The sequence below is a fragment of the Chionomys nivalis genome, chromosome 24 (genome assembly GCF_950005125.1).
Source record: "Chionomys nivalis chromosome 24, mChiNiv1.1, whole genome shotgun sequence".
Classification (NCBI taxonomy): Eukaryota; Metazoa; Chordata; class Mammalia; order Rodentia; family Cricetidae; genus Chionomys; species Chionomys nivalis.
The window spans coordinates 15,160,426-15,173,670 of NC_080109.1; the positions used below are offsets into that span (position 1 = coordinate 15,160,426).

The following is a 13,245-nucleotide window of genomic DNA, read 5'->3' on the forward strand; positions in this document are numbered from 1 at the left end:
CACAATAGGATATGCGCCAAGAATGTGACACAACTCTAGGGAACAAATGAAGTACTGACTGTCGTGTATTATTTGACATGAGCACACTCATATCAAGTACTCCAATGCCTCAGACCCATAGGAAAATGTGAAAGCCCCACCCCCTGCCAGAGTGAGTCTCCAAGGAATGACAAAGCCTTCCTTTGGTTCTTGTGTGGATGGTGATAATGAGTACAGAAAATGTCTACCATAGCTTCTTTCTCCCTCTGGATAACTATGGTCTAAAGACTGATATAGAGATGGCTCCTACTAAGATTAGGTAAACCTGTACCTGTTCACTGTATATAACACCCACCGCCTTGTTTATCTGTACGTAATAACTCAGATTCCCTTTTCAACAGTATATAATAAACAGGATGAGCTTCTGAGATGCTGCAGTTTCTCCATCAGAGAGTTCAGGCCATCTAAGCTTCTCTGAATGCTCACGTGTTTATCTCTTCTTGCTGGCCCTGTCAGGTCAGTCCGTGGAGCCATGCAGGCTATGGCACACAGCAGTTGGGAAAGCCAGTAAATTTGATCTTACTGATGGAAAACCAGTGTTCATCAGAAGTATTCATCTCAGTGTAGTGTGTCCTAGAAAGTTTAATGCCTTTAGCCCAACCTCTGAGGTTGGATAATTCTGCTCACCAAGTCCTCCACAGATTTTCCCTTGATTCTAGAGCAGAGCCCACATTCTATTTTTACGGTGTTTCTAGACACTCATATTCTTCTTCAATGACCCAGCTTCACTGACTAATATTCCTTATTCCTATCTGTTGTTTCCTCACAGACCACACGTGTTCCCTGTCAGGCTGTGGGAAGGAGTTGATGAATGGACAGTGTCTTGGAGTGATGGATATATGTGGGGAATCAATTCCACAGGGATAGACCACATCAGAGTACAGAGTGATGTAAGAGGCTACGATAAGAGCTATGTAGAAAGAGGAAATTAATGTTCGATTTGGACCTTAGAGGGAGACATCAAATCTATAGAAGAGTGGAGAAGCTAAGGCTAGGGAGAGAAGCAAGAATGAGCATGGACTGAGGTGTGTGCTATTTCTCATCAGCCATAAACACAGTCTTGAATCTGTCTCCCTGATTCTAAGAGAGAGGAGAGCTAACTCACTCCTCCCTATAGCAGTTTTATATTCTGAATATTCCCCTTTTGGCTTCCACAGAGTACAGATTTTCACTTTTCCTAAATCTACTCTCCCCACCATACTGAATTCTTGGTTAATAATAGAGCTGTGGGTTACTCTTGTGGAAGTCCAGGACCCTGGATCTCTATAGTGATATGGCATCTCCTAGATCACACATATGTAAATTGATGTCCAACTCAATAAATATTGACTAAAAATAACATTTCTCAAAGTATTCTGAAGTATTGATGTACAAGTGTCAAGGTATCATGATTTATCAGCTCATGATGGACTATCTTCCTTTAAAAACCACACTGTTGAGAGTAAATAGTCATGTTCTGAGACGTCTACTCAAAAGGAAGGCATTTGGATACCATGGCCATAACACCTGCACTTCTGACCCCCATGGAGATTTTTTTGAATTTTAAATCTCCTACTGTGCTTGACGTCAATACAAACCCTCCACAAGCTAACAGTCAGAGACAGAATGAGGAGAAAAAGCACAGTTTCACAAGATGGAACATTTCCCACCAAGCTACTAACCAACTTACTACTAATAAAGGCAAGCTTTAATAAATGGCAATCCACACACATGCAAATTATCATTATTCCATTTTACCCATCAACAGTAGAGTGCAGATGAGCCAGTTAAGAAGTGGTGCTTTGAGACAAATAGGATAAAATTACAATCTGATTTTCTGTTTCATCCCTCAAACTATTGGAAACTGAGCAGGGGAGACAGTGGCTCTTAAAAAGGGGAGAAAATAGCCTGTGGTAATAGTTACTGTTGTGTATATTGTGTTCAGTTCCTGAAACTTTCTTCATGTGTTCCATTCTGGTGTCTGTCATATAAAATTAATTATGTTAGTAATTTTTGCTTGTTTTCCATAGAAGGCACATAAGTGTCTCATTAATTCTAGCAGGTCTAGTTATAATACCTTTAAATAAATTTAATAAATTTAAATATAATTGGATGATAATTCCACAACATTATAATATAAATTTGTACTTGCTTATATATAGTATTTATAACAAATAGGTATTTATATATTTAGCTGACAATAATTTTATGAATACAGATTGGTAAATAAACTCAAACAACAACAAAAAACTTCTACTATATCCTTCTTTCTCCTTGACTCCTTTTCTCTCTCCCTCCCTCCTTCTTCCTTCCATTTTCTTTTTCCTCCTTTCTCCCTCCATTCCTTCCTTTGTTCTCTCTCTCCTCTCTCTCTCTCTCTCTCTCTCTCTCTCTCTCTCTCTCTCTCTCTCTCTCTCCTCTCTCTTTCACAAATGTATCTTAGGTTACCCTAGAATTCACTCTATACAATAGTCTGGCCCCAGACTTATGGCTAGCCTCCTGCCCCAGTCTTCTAAGAACTGTAGGCCTGTGCCACCATACTCAGCTTCATTTGTTTTTAAATTTCTAATATGTGAGCTACAATATGAGAAATTCTCTATATTGTTAACACAACAGGCTTTAGTCATTCATGTATTTCACAACTATTTTTGTCGGATATTGCTCAGGGTGCTGGTGGTATATAGCTTAATAGAACTAACAACAAATGTTCTCAAAGGCTTTACTTTAATTTAAAAAAAGAAAAGCAAGCAATCAAAAAATTCACAAATTGTTGTACATATATAGGTTATTATACCAAGAAAAGTTATTTAGTATAAAGAAAATAAATAGAATGATGAACATCTTGAAAAGTATGTTCAGATAAGACTCCAAGGAGGAATTGTGTATGTATACATTTTGAATGCATTTTACTTTCTTCTTATTGGATGGAATATCACAGTGGTTAATATTTGATATTTTAGTTGGCATACAAATGACAATTTTCATTGATATTTTCATGCATACATACTGTTGTATTTTTTTTTGTGTTTCCCTTTAGCCTCTTTCCTTCCCTATATCCCTCATTGTCTCTTCTTACCCATCCTCTTCTTTCTCCTAAGTAGAAAAAGGTCACATTTGAGCAGGGGACTGGAGTGAGGAAAGGAACCAAGCCAACTGCTGAAGTGGTATGCAGGAGGCTGAATGCGAGAGCATGCTTGTAATCTTTGGGGATGCTGGGAGTACATCCCATTTGTGCAATGAATGGAGACAATAACAATAAGATCTTGGGTTAGAGAAACTGTCAGACCACATGTTTGAGTAGAATTTGGGGCTGTCTTCACATTGTGGTGGGAAGTAGTTAAATGTTTGAGCAGCATAGTGACTTGATAAAATTGCGTTTTAAGCGTCACTCTTACTCCTGAGGGAGAAGCGACATAAATCAGATACTTGTTGACTGAGGTTTCTGTCCCACCTGGTCCTGCTGCTGATAAATCCCAAAGAATCACACAGAGGTCTATGTTAATTATAAACTGATTGGCCCATTAGTTCAGGCTTCTTATTAACTAATTCTTATAACTATAGTAGCCCATAATTCTTGTCTGTGTTAGCTTGTGACTTGGTGCCATTTTTGGTGAGGCAGTCACATCTTGCTTGCTCTGTGTCTGGCTTCCTCTCTGTTTGGGTGACAACTGCAGACTGAAACTCCCCTCTTCCCAGAATCCTCACTTCCCCGCCTCTACTTCCTGCCTGGTTGCCCTGCCTATACTTTCAGCCTGGCTACTGGCCAAACAGTGTTTTATTAAAATATAATTGACAGGGTACAGACCATTGTCCCACAGCAGATACTTATAGATGAACTAGTTCAATGGGCACCAGGGTTTTCCAAATTTTTTACAGGGAAAGTGTTTTCTGGTCAATAAATATGCTGTCTTGGGTTTCTCCCTAAAGGGAGGATTGGCCTGTGACAAGTGCCCAATGCCAGCAATGGCTGGTGTCAGTAAGCAAGGTCTGTATGCTTGGCTTCCTGTTCTTCATGCTCTGAGAACAGGGCTGTTCTTGAATTGGGAGCACTGAGGTTGGATTTGCTCATTGACAAAGGCCTCTAATTACCAGGCTAAGAGATTTTCTGTCAGTTAAGTTTACCATGTATGGGAAACTTATGTCTTACAATTTCCTTCTTAGGAACCAAGTTCAGTAAAGTCAGAACCTACTGAATGGATGATATATTCACTGAGAAAGATCGGCAGAATACCATGTCTGTGAACCTCAGGTTTCTATTCTACATTTGGCCTTGTATGTTTGCCAACCTGATGTTTTCCGAACGAGACCCACACAGTGAGCTGGGGTTACCACTCACAGAAGCTACATGTGTCCCAGGCCATTCGGTGTGTGGTGAACTAGTTCCTAACCTGATGATCTCATGACTGCTAACAGTGTGATCTATCGTGGTAAAGTGGCCAGTCTCAATTTCTGTAATGGCCAAGAGAACTCAGGACAAAATATAAAAACAAATAACAAATTTAGCTAAAAGAATAGAAATAAAAACTACCTAAAAGACTCTAAGAACAACTCTCTGGAGATTGTCAGGAGAGACATTCTGCTCTAGACCCTGGGTGTGCCTGTATTTTCCTACTGGGTATGTCAAGGATGTAAGACCCTAAGTGCTCTTAACTGCGAAAATTACTGACAGTTGAGTTTGCATCTGAAATCTTGTTAAGCCTCCCTCGGGGACATAAAGCAGGGTACCAAACTGCTACTATAAGTGGCGAATTCCCCAATCCTGGTGTTGTTCTTCACTGTGCACTGTACTAGAGCCATCTGTACTAGAGCCATCTGTCTAGGCCAAGGGTTCTCCACATGGGTTTCCGTGGTGATAAGGAAAATCAGTGCCAGCAAACTGACCCTCCTGAGTCATAAAGTCTTTGTTTCTGACCCATGAAATAGTGATAATCTGATTTCCTAGCCTATCACTAAAGTAAATCAAATTCCAGACCCTAAGAGAGAGAGTCAAAAGAGAAAATGACCCTGGATGGATTTACTGCTGGCGTGATTTAGGCTCAGTCTATGTCATGGGAAGTAATTACAGTTTTGATAGGAAACACGCAGTGTATCTGGCTTGAAGAACCGAATAACAGAATTTGGGATAATCACAGCACTTGAAATTCAGAAAAATCACAGATATGAGAGAGCCAAAGGAAGAATTATGGAATCTGTATGTGAATTTTATACTTCATACTCTTGGCCTCTGAACTATTTACAAAACAGACCTCAAGATTAATTTTAAGAAAATGAGACTTCAACAGCTTCCTAGTTCACAGTTTGCACTTTGAATTCAAACAACGTAATCATCTTCTACAACAATAAAAAGCTCTTTGGAGAAATGTAATAGGATACCGGGTCTTTACAGGACAATATTCAGTGTTCAGAATCTAAAATTATTTAATATAAAAAGAAGCAAGAGTATGTGACCCATCCTTAGGCAAAACAAAACCAAATAAAACAAACAAAACACACACACACACAATAGCACCAATAGAGCATGACTCTGAGTTGCCCGGTATGGTAGAAGTAGATGACAAAGGTTTCTTCTTTGGGGAGGAGAATGAAATTGGTGCTCTGTCACTGTTTGGTTAGCCTGGTATTTCCTATGCATCTCACTCTGGTCTCAGGCTCACAGTACCCTCCTGCTTTAGCCTCCCAGGTGTGTGACATCACACTTAGTCTAGAAGACTAAGACTTTTAGGCAGAAATTATAATTCTACTTTAAGATGGAAAAGAAAACATATATACAATGAAGGAAAATATTGGATATTTCAGAGAAAAACAGAAACTATTATTTTTCATACCTCAAACTCATATTTTCTCTTTTATTTAATACTCTGCTACCTCTTTCTCCATTATCATCTCTTTATTTCTTTTTTTTTTTTTTTTTTTTTTTTTTTTTTGGTTTTTCGAGACAGGGTTTCTCTGTAGCTTTGGAGCCTGTCCTGGAACTCCCTTTGTAGACCAGGCTGGCCTCGAACTCCCAGAGATCCGCCTGCCTCTGCCTCCCGAGTGCTGGGATTAAAGGCGTGCGCCACCACCGCCCGGCCCATCTCTTTATTTCTTAATAGTAATAACTCTAAGCAACTCTGAACTATGATTTCCTGAAAGTATCTTGGTGCCTCTGTCTGAGCCTTATTGGAACATACACTTTTTGATTCCATATTTGTTGTGGGATAGTGTTTTTCTACCCTCTAAAGATTTGTCACTCATATTGGTTTAAAAAACTCTGATTGGCCAGTAGTCAGGCAGGAAGTAAAGGTGGGCGACCAGACTAAGAGCATTATGGGAAGAGGAAAGACAGAGTTGCAGTTACCATCCAGATGCAGAGGATGCAAGATAAAGATGCTGCACTGAGAAAAGGTACCAAGTCACATGGCTAAACATAGATAAGAATTGTAGGTTAATTTAAGTTGTAAGAGCTAGTTAATAATAAGCCTGAGCTAATAGGCCAAACAGTTTATAATTAATACAAGCCTCTGTGTGTTTCTTTGGGACTAAACAGTTGTAGGACCAGGTGGGAGAAAAACATCTGTCTACACATATTAACAGCCATATTGCTCTCAAATGGTTGTTTTTGTTATTGCAGTTTGTTTTCCTGTACACAGTAGTTGAGAATATAAACTCAAGTGAAGACAATTTACCAAGAAGATTCACATAAAACCAACCAATTGTAAAAAGTAGGAAAAGGAAAAAATAAAAACAGAAAGATACAGTCATATTAACAGATATATAAAATACAACAAAAAGACACCAAACAGTGAGTAAACAAGAAACCAAGACACTTATACAAGCTCAAAATTCCAGAAACCACTATAAATGAGATAGCTAAAATTCCAGAAAAAAAAGTCCAGGGCCTTCCTTTTTAAAATGATTAATGGCCACACAGATGAATAAATAGCTATAAGGAAGTAATGAAGTAAGGAAATCAAATCAACTCAGTGTCTAGATAATGTTAGCAAATTGATGTAAATGTCAGAAATATAGTGGGAAAATTCAAAAGCATGACAGAAACATTGATTTAGGAAAGTAAGATTCTGTAAAAAGAATCACAAAAATAGGCTCAAAATAGATCCAATTTTTAAAAAAAGCATATTTGAGAGCATAGTCAATAGACAACATCAATCAAAAGAAATAGTACTGAAGTAGAGACAAGAGAATACATTCATATACATGTAAAGAAAAATTGATCATAACCAAAACTTTGAAGAATTCTGAGATATGATTAGGAAACAAAACCTAGGAGTCCATTAGGCAGAAGGAGTTGAGATAACCTTTAAAGGCATAGTGAATCCACTCAGTAAAATTATCAGAAATTTTCAAAAATCTATACCAAGAAATAATAATATCCAACTTTCCTCTTCCAACACACCACCCAACCCAGAAATCAACCCAGAAATTTCAAAGATAAGCTACATCCCAAATGTACACCTATCAGAAATATACAAATCATTCTATACAACAGCTCTAGAATATATATTACTCTCAGAAGCTCATAGAATATTCTCTAAAAATAAATCACAATATAGGACACAGAACCAACATAAAATATGAAATAATTGATGTAATTTCTTATATATTATCAGATTATAGCAAAATAAAAGTGGAAATCCGCCCAAAAGAAACGACCTGAAGAGGGGCTCATAGGTGTCCAGGGAGATGTCCCCAGCTGGTACCTTGGGCAACTGAGGAGAGGGAACCTGAAATGACCCTATCCTATACTGATGAATATCTTGCATATCACCTTAGAACCTTCATCTGGCGATGGATCGAGATAGAGACAGAGACCCAATTTGGAGCAACGGACTGAGCTCTTAAGGTCCAAATGAGGAGCAGAAGGAGGGAGAACATGAGCAAGGAAGTCAGGACCACGAGGGGTGCACCCACCCTCTGTGACAGTGGAACTGATCTATTGGGAGCCCACCAAGGCCAGCTGGACTGGGAATGAATAAGCATGGGTTGAAACCGGACTCTCTGAACATGGCGGACAATGAAGGCTGATGAGAAGTCAAGGACAATGGCACTAGGTTTCGATCCTAATACATGAACTGGCTTTGTGGGAGCTTAGCCTGTTTGGATGCTCACCTTCCTGAACCTAGATAGAAGAGGGAGGACCTTGGTCTTCCTGCAGGGCAGGGAATTTGGACTGCTCTTCAGTATCAAGAGGGAGGGGGAATGGAGTGGGGGGAGGAGAAGAGGAGTGGGGATAGGGGGAGGGGAGTGGGGGGAGGGGGCAATATGTGGGAGGATGGGGAGGGAAATGGGAAACGGGAGGAGGCAGAAATTTTAATTAAAAAAGAATAAAATAATAAAAAAGAGAAACGACCTGAATATTTGGAGAGTAAGCAATGCACTATTGAGTGAACAGTGGGATACTGAAGAAGTCAATAAGGAACTTCTAAAATTCTTAGAATCAAAGGAAAGTCACAGCAAAATTATTAGACATTCTGAATAAATCTTATAAGTGCTAACATTAAAACAAATCAGGAAGATTATAAATAAATAATCTAGTGATAAACACCAAAGGCTTGAAAAAGAGTCAAACTGCAAAGATGTAGATGACCAAAAATTATAAAAACCAAAGTTGACAATAAGGAATAGAAACAAAAAGATCAATGCAGAGACTTAATCAATGAGTTGGTACTTTGAAAAGATAATTGTGATTGACAAACTCCTAGCCAACCTAGTTGCACGAAAGGCAGAGAAGACCCAAATTCATTACATTAGACATGAAAAGGGAGTTGTTACAACAAATTCTAATGAATCTAGAGGCCATTGGGAAAAAACACTTAGAAAACCTATACTCCAGAAACTTGGAAAATCTATAATAAATCAATGAATTCCTAGGCATTTATGATTTATGCAAATTGAATCAAGAAGATAAAACAACTCAAATAAATTCGTAACAACCAAGCAGGGTAAAGTATTAATAGCAAATCTTTACACAAAGAAAACTTAGGACTGGACTGATGTAGGATTCCCCTCTGTATGCTATAAATATGTTTTATTACCATTGGTTAATAAGGAGTCTTGTTTGGTCCATGGCAGGGCAGAATATAGCAAGGCAAGAAATCTAAGCAGAGCTAGAGGAGGAAAGTAGGTGGAGTCAGAGAGATGCCATGTAGCTGTCAAAAGAGAAAGACGCCAGAACCTTACCAGTAAGCCACAGCCTTGTGGCGATACACAGTTTAATAGAAATGAGTTCATTTAAGATAGAAGAACTAGCTAGCAATACGCTTGAGCCATTAGCCAAAGTAGCTTTTTTATTAACTAATGGCAATAAGACATACTCACAGTATACAGAGAGGAATCACACATCACTGGACAGATTCATTCATTACTGAATCTCACCAAACCTTTCCTTAAAGTGCTCAAAGTCTTGGCTAGAAAATAAGACAAGAGAAAGGAATGAAAAGAAACAGGACTGGAGAATTCAAGACATCTCTATTTATAGGTGACATAATCCTATACTCAAAAGACTCTAGAAACTCCACCAGATGTGATTAACATCTTTAACAAGGTAGTGAGATACAAAATCAACATACAAAAAATCACCAGCCTTTTTCTATATTAATAATGAAATTGCTGAGGAAGAAATCAGGAAAATAATATCACTCTTAATAGCTTCACAAAGTAAAATGATGTACCTAAAATTAACCTAATGAAGGAAAGGAAAGACCTTCATGAAAAAACCTTTAAAACACTGGGAAAGGATTTGAAGAGGACACTATAAGGAAAGACCTTCCAAACTCATGGATTGGCAGAGTTAACATCACATAAATGGCTACATTTTAAAAGCAATTGTCACAAAATTCAATGCAATTTCTATAAAAAATTTCTAACTACCTTTTTTTTAAAAAAAAAACCTAGAAAAATAATCCTAAAAATTACAAGAAAGTACAGAAGACCTCAACTAGCCAAAACAACCATAAACATAAAGTAATGTTAGAGGCATCACAGTACATGATCTCAACCTATACTACACAATGATGGTAACAGGACTGTACAATAATGCTGCAAAACCAGACACATAGACCAATGAAATAGAGCAGGGGGTAGAAATAAATAGGAACAGCTACAGTCATGTATTCTTCACCAACAGTGCTTTAAAAATGTATTTTAGAAAAAGGATAATGTTTTTAGCAAATGCTGCTGGGAAAACTGGAGATTCACTTGGAGATGAAGAAACTAGATCCACATGTCTCACATGGTACAAAAATTAATTAAAGTGATCTTAATGCAAGAACTGAAGCTGCTGTACCAAGCATGCATATGGCATATATACACACATACATACATGCACATACAGCCAAAGCAGTCATATAATAAATAAACCTTCAAAAATAGGTTAACAAAAGACTTCTTAACTTCTATTGTAGTAGCATTTCATTTATATTTTAATAAATAAAGCTTGCTTGAAGACCAGAAAAGTAAAACATTGGCCAGCCTTACAGACAAGGCAGCAATGACACACACCTTTAATCCCAGTACCACACTAGCTTGCCATGGAAACCAGGCTGTTGTAGTGCACATCCTTAATCCCAGAACTAGAGAGGAGTCAGCTCTCAGTCTCAGTCACATTCTGAGATTCCTGGAGGCAGGAGCACCATTTTGGACCAAGGTAGAAGTAAGAGCCAGTGACCGACTGTTTTGCTTTTCTGACCTTCAGGTTGAACCCTAATTTCTGTTTTTGAGTTTTTATTAATCGTGCATCAATCTATGTATAACTCAAAAGGTATGAGTATCTGCAAGCAAACTTTCATATTACAAAGTTCCTACAAAGTTAAGTTAAAAAACTATTAACTCAAATTGCAAAACATGAGAATGTACACTTCATTTAAGTTTTAAAAAAGCCACATGTTACCAAAGACAGTAGCAAACAGTAACAAAGAAACAAAGAACACAAGATAAACATAAGTACACTCCAAACATGAATTCAGCATTGTTTGTAATTACATCAAATGTTAACAGGCTAAACACTTCAACTAAATGTCAGAGATTGTTAGGATGAACTTTTAAGAGGATCTAAAATAGACTGTCTTTGAGATTTGTACTCTACATAGGTTGAAAGTAAATGGATGGGAAAAGCTACACCAGGCCAGACACAGGAGACTTTAAAACAAAGAGACGTATCATGAAACAGTCCAAGATGATAAGTAATCAGGAAGACAGACAACTACAGACATGTCCATGGGATTAACAGAACTTCAAAATGCATCAAACAACTTAGCAAAAGAAATAGAAAAATCCCTGTTTTGGCAACTGATAGAACTAGCCAAAAATAAATCAATAAGAAAATTATAGTCAGTCTGCTTTGAAAATAACCACTTAGAATGTCCAACTGGCCCAACTGTTCATGCCAGTGTTCTAGGGCAACTTTGAATTTTTCATATGGAAATAAGTGCTAGTCCAAATTAAACATATTTGAGATGGTGCCAACCGCACTTCTAGCTCTCTCTCTTGGAAAATGTCTCGCTGAGGAGTTTATTGAAGATGTGAGATCATATTTTTCTATAATGAGGATTTTGTTCCCTATCATTGAGCACCACCCTTAAAAACCAAGGCTGTATGGGTGCCCCACTATAGGCCTGAGATAGTTCTAGATTTTCCACTGCCTTATGACACACAATTAAGACTCTGCCTAAACAGAGAAAATGGTCAAAAGTTGGGTCTGTGTGTCTCCCAGAACTTGGGCCAGGATATAAGAAGAAAAGGAAGCTGTTAGGGAGGTTGGAGCTGAAAAGATGTGTGGAGATTCCATGGCAAAGGGAGTCTTGAGTTATGAATGGGAAACCCAGTGTGGCAGGGAAAATACAGGAAAGAGGAGAAGAACGAGCAAACGAGAAATGCAGAAACAGGCAGACACTTGGAGAGTAGGGAGTGGGATTGGACTCGCACCAGGGAGATGATGTCATTTCCTGTTTCTGCCTGAAGCAGAGAACGGGCTGTTCTGAGGTTATTTGCTTGGAACTTTCTGGAGACCCTTATTTATGGTACTTTATTGTATATCCTTAGGGTGAACCCGTCTTACACGATTGACAGTGAGAGAACTCTTATGCAGTCGAAAGGCTCAATTAGGCCAAAGTTATCGATAAAATGTATGAACTGTTTAGTAATCACCAACCCTCATAGTTGGTATAATTTAAGCTTGGCAGTATCCTTTTTAGTCTTCCATATTTTGCTGAAATTTTAGATTCTTTAATGCCAACACTGCTACTTCTAAAAAATAAAACAGCTAACATATAAAATTCGTTTTGAAAAATGTGGAACAAGTATCAGAGGAATGTCAAAGAAAACTTTAATTTTATTTATATCTTATTGGGTCTACAAGTCATATTTTCTTTTCTTTCCTTTTTCTTTATTGTTTTAAATTTCATTTTAATTCCAACCACAGTTCTTCCCCACCTTTTCTCCTCCCCCCATTGACTCCTCCCCATGGGTAAGGGCTCCCATGGGGAGTAATCAAAGTCTGGCACATTAAGTTGGGGCAGGACCAAGCCCCTTCTCCCTTCATTAAGGCTGAGCATGGCATCCCACCATAGGGAATGGACTTCAACAAGCTATCTCATGCACCTGGGATAGATCCTGGTCTTACTGCCAGGGGCCTCTCAGTCCAAGCTTCTCCATTGTCTCCCACATACCGAGGGCCTAGTTCGGCCACAGAAATGCCACAGCTGTCTATAGTTCCTGAGTTTCCACGAGCTTGGTTCAGCTGTCTCTGCAGATTTCTCCATCGTGATCTTGACCTCCCTTGCACATCTATTCCCCCCTCCCTCTCTTCGATTGGATTCCTGGAGTTCAGCCTGGAATGCTTGGTTGTGGATCTCTACATCTGGTTCCATCAGTTACTGGATGAAGGTTCTATGAGGATAGTTGGGATATTCACCAATCTGATTACATGGCAAGGATGGATCGGGCTCCCTCTCTACTATTGCTAAGAGTCTTAGCTGAGGTCATCCTTGTAGATTATTGGGAATTTCCCTAGCACCATGTTTCTTTCTAACCCTATAGTGACTCTATCAAGATATCTCTTTCATTGTTCTCCCATCCTGTCCCTCTCCCCTCTCAACCATCCTGTTTCTCATGTTCGCATCCCCAGCTCCTCCCCTTTACTCTCCTCACCCATCCCTGGTTTATACAGGAGATCTTATCTAATTCCCCTTCGCAGGGCAATCCATGTGTTTCTCCTAGGGTCTTTCTTGTTAC

At 38.6% G+C, this 13,245-nt stretch overlaps 1 protein-coding gene across 2 annotated transcripts in view; it reads right to left on the bottom strand.

Annotated features, from left to right (window-relative positions):
• The window catches only part of Kcnab1 (potassium voltage-gated channel subfamily A regulatory beta subunit 1), a 332,096-nt gene that overhangs the window by 152,355 nt on the left and 166,496 nt on the right, over positions 1-13,245 (bottom strand). The window lies entirely within an intron of this gene.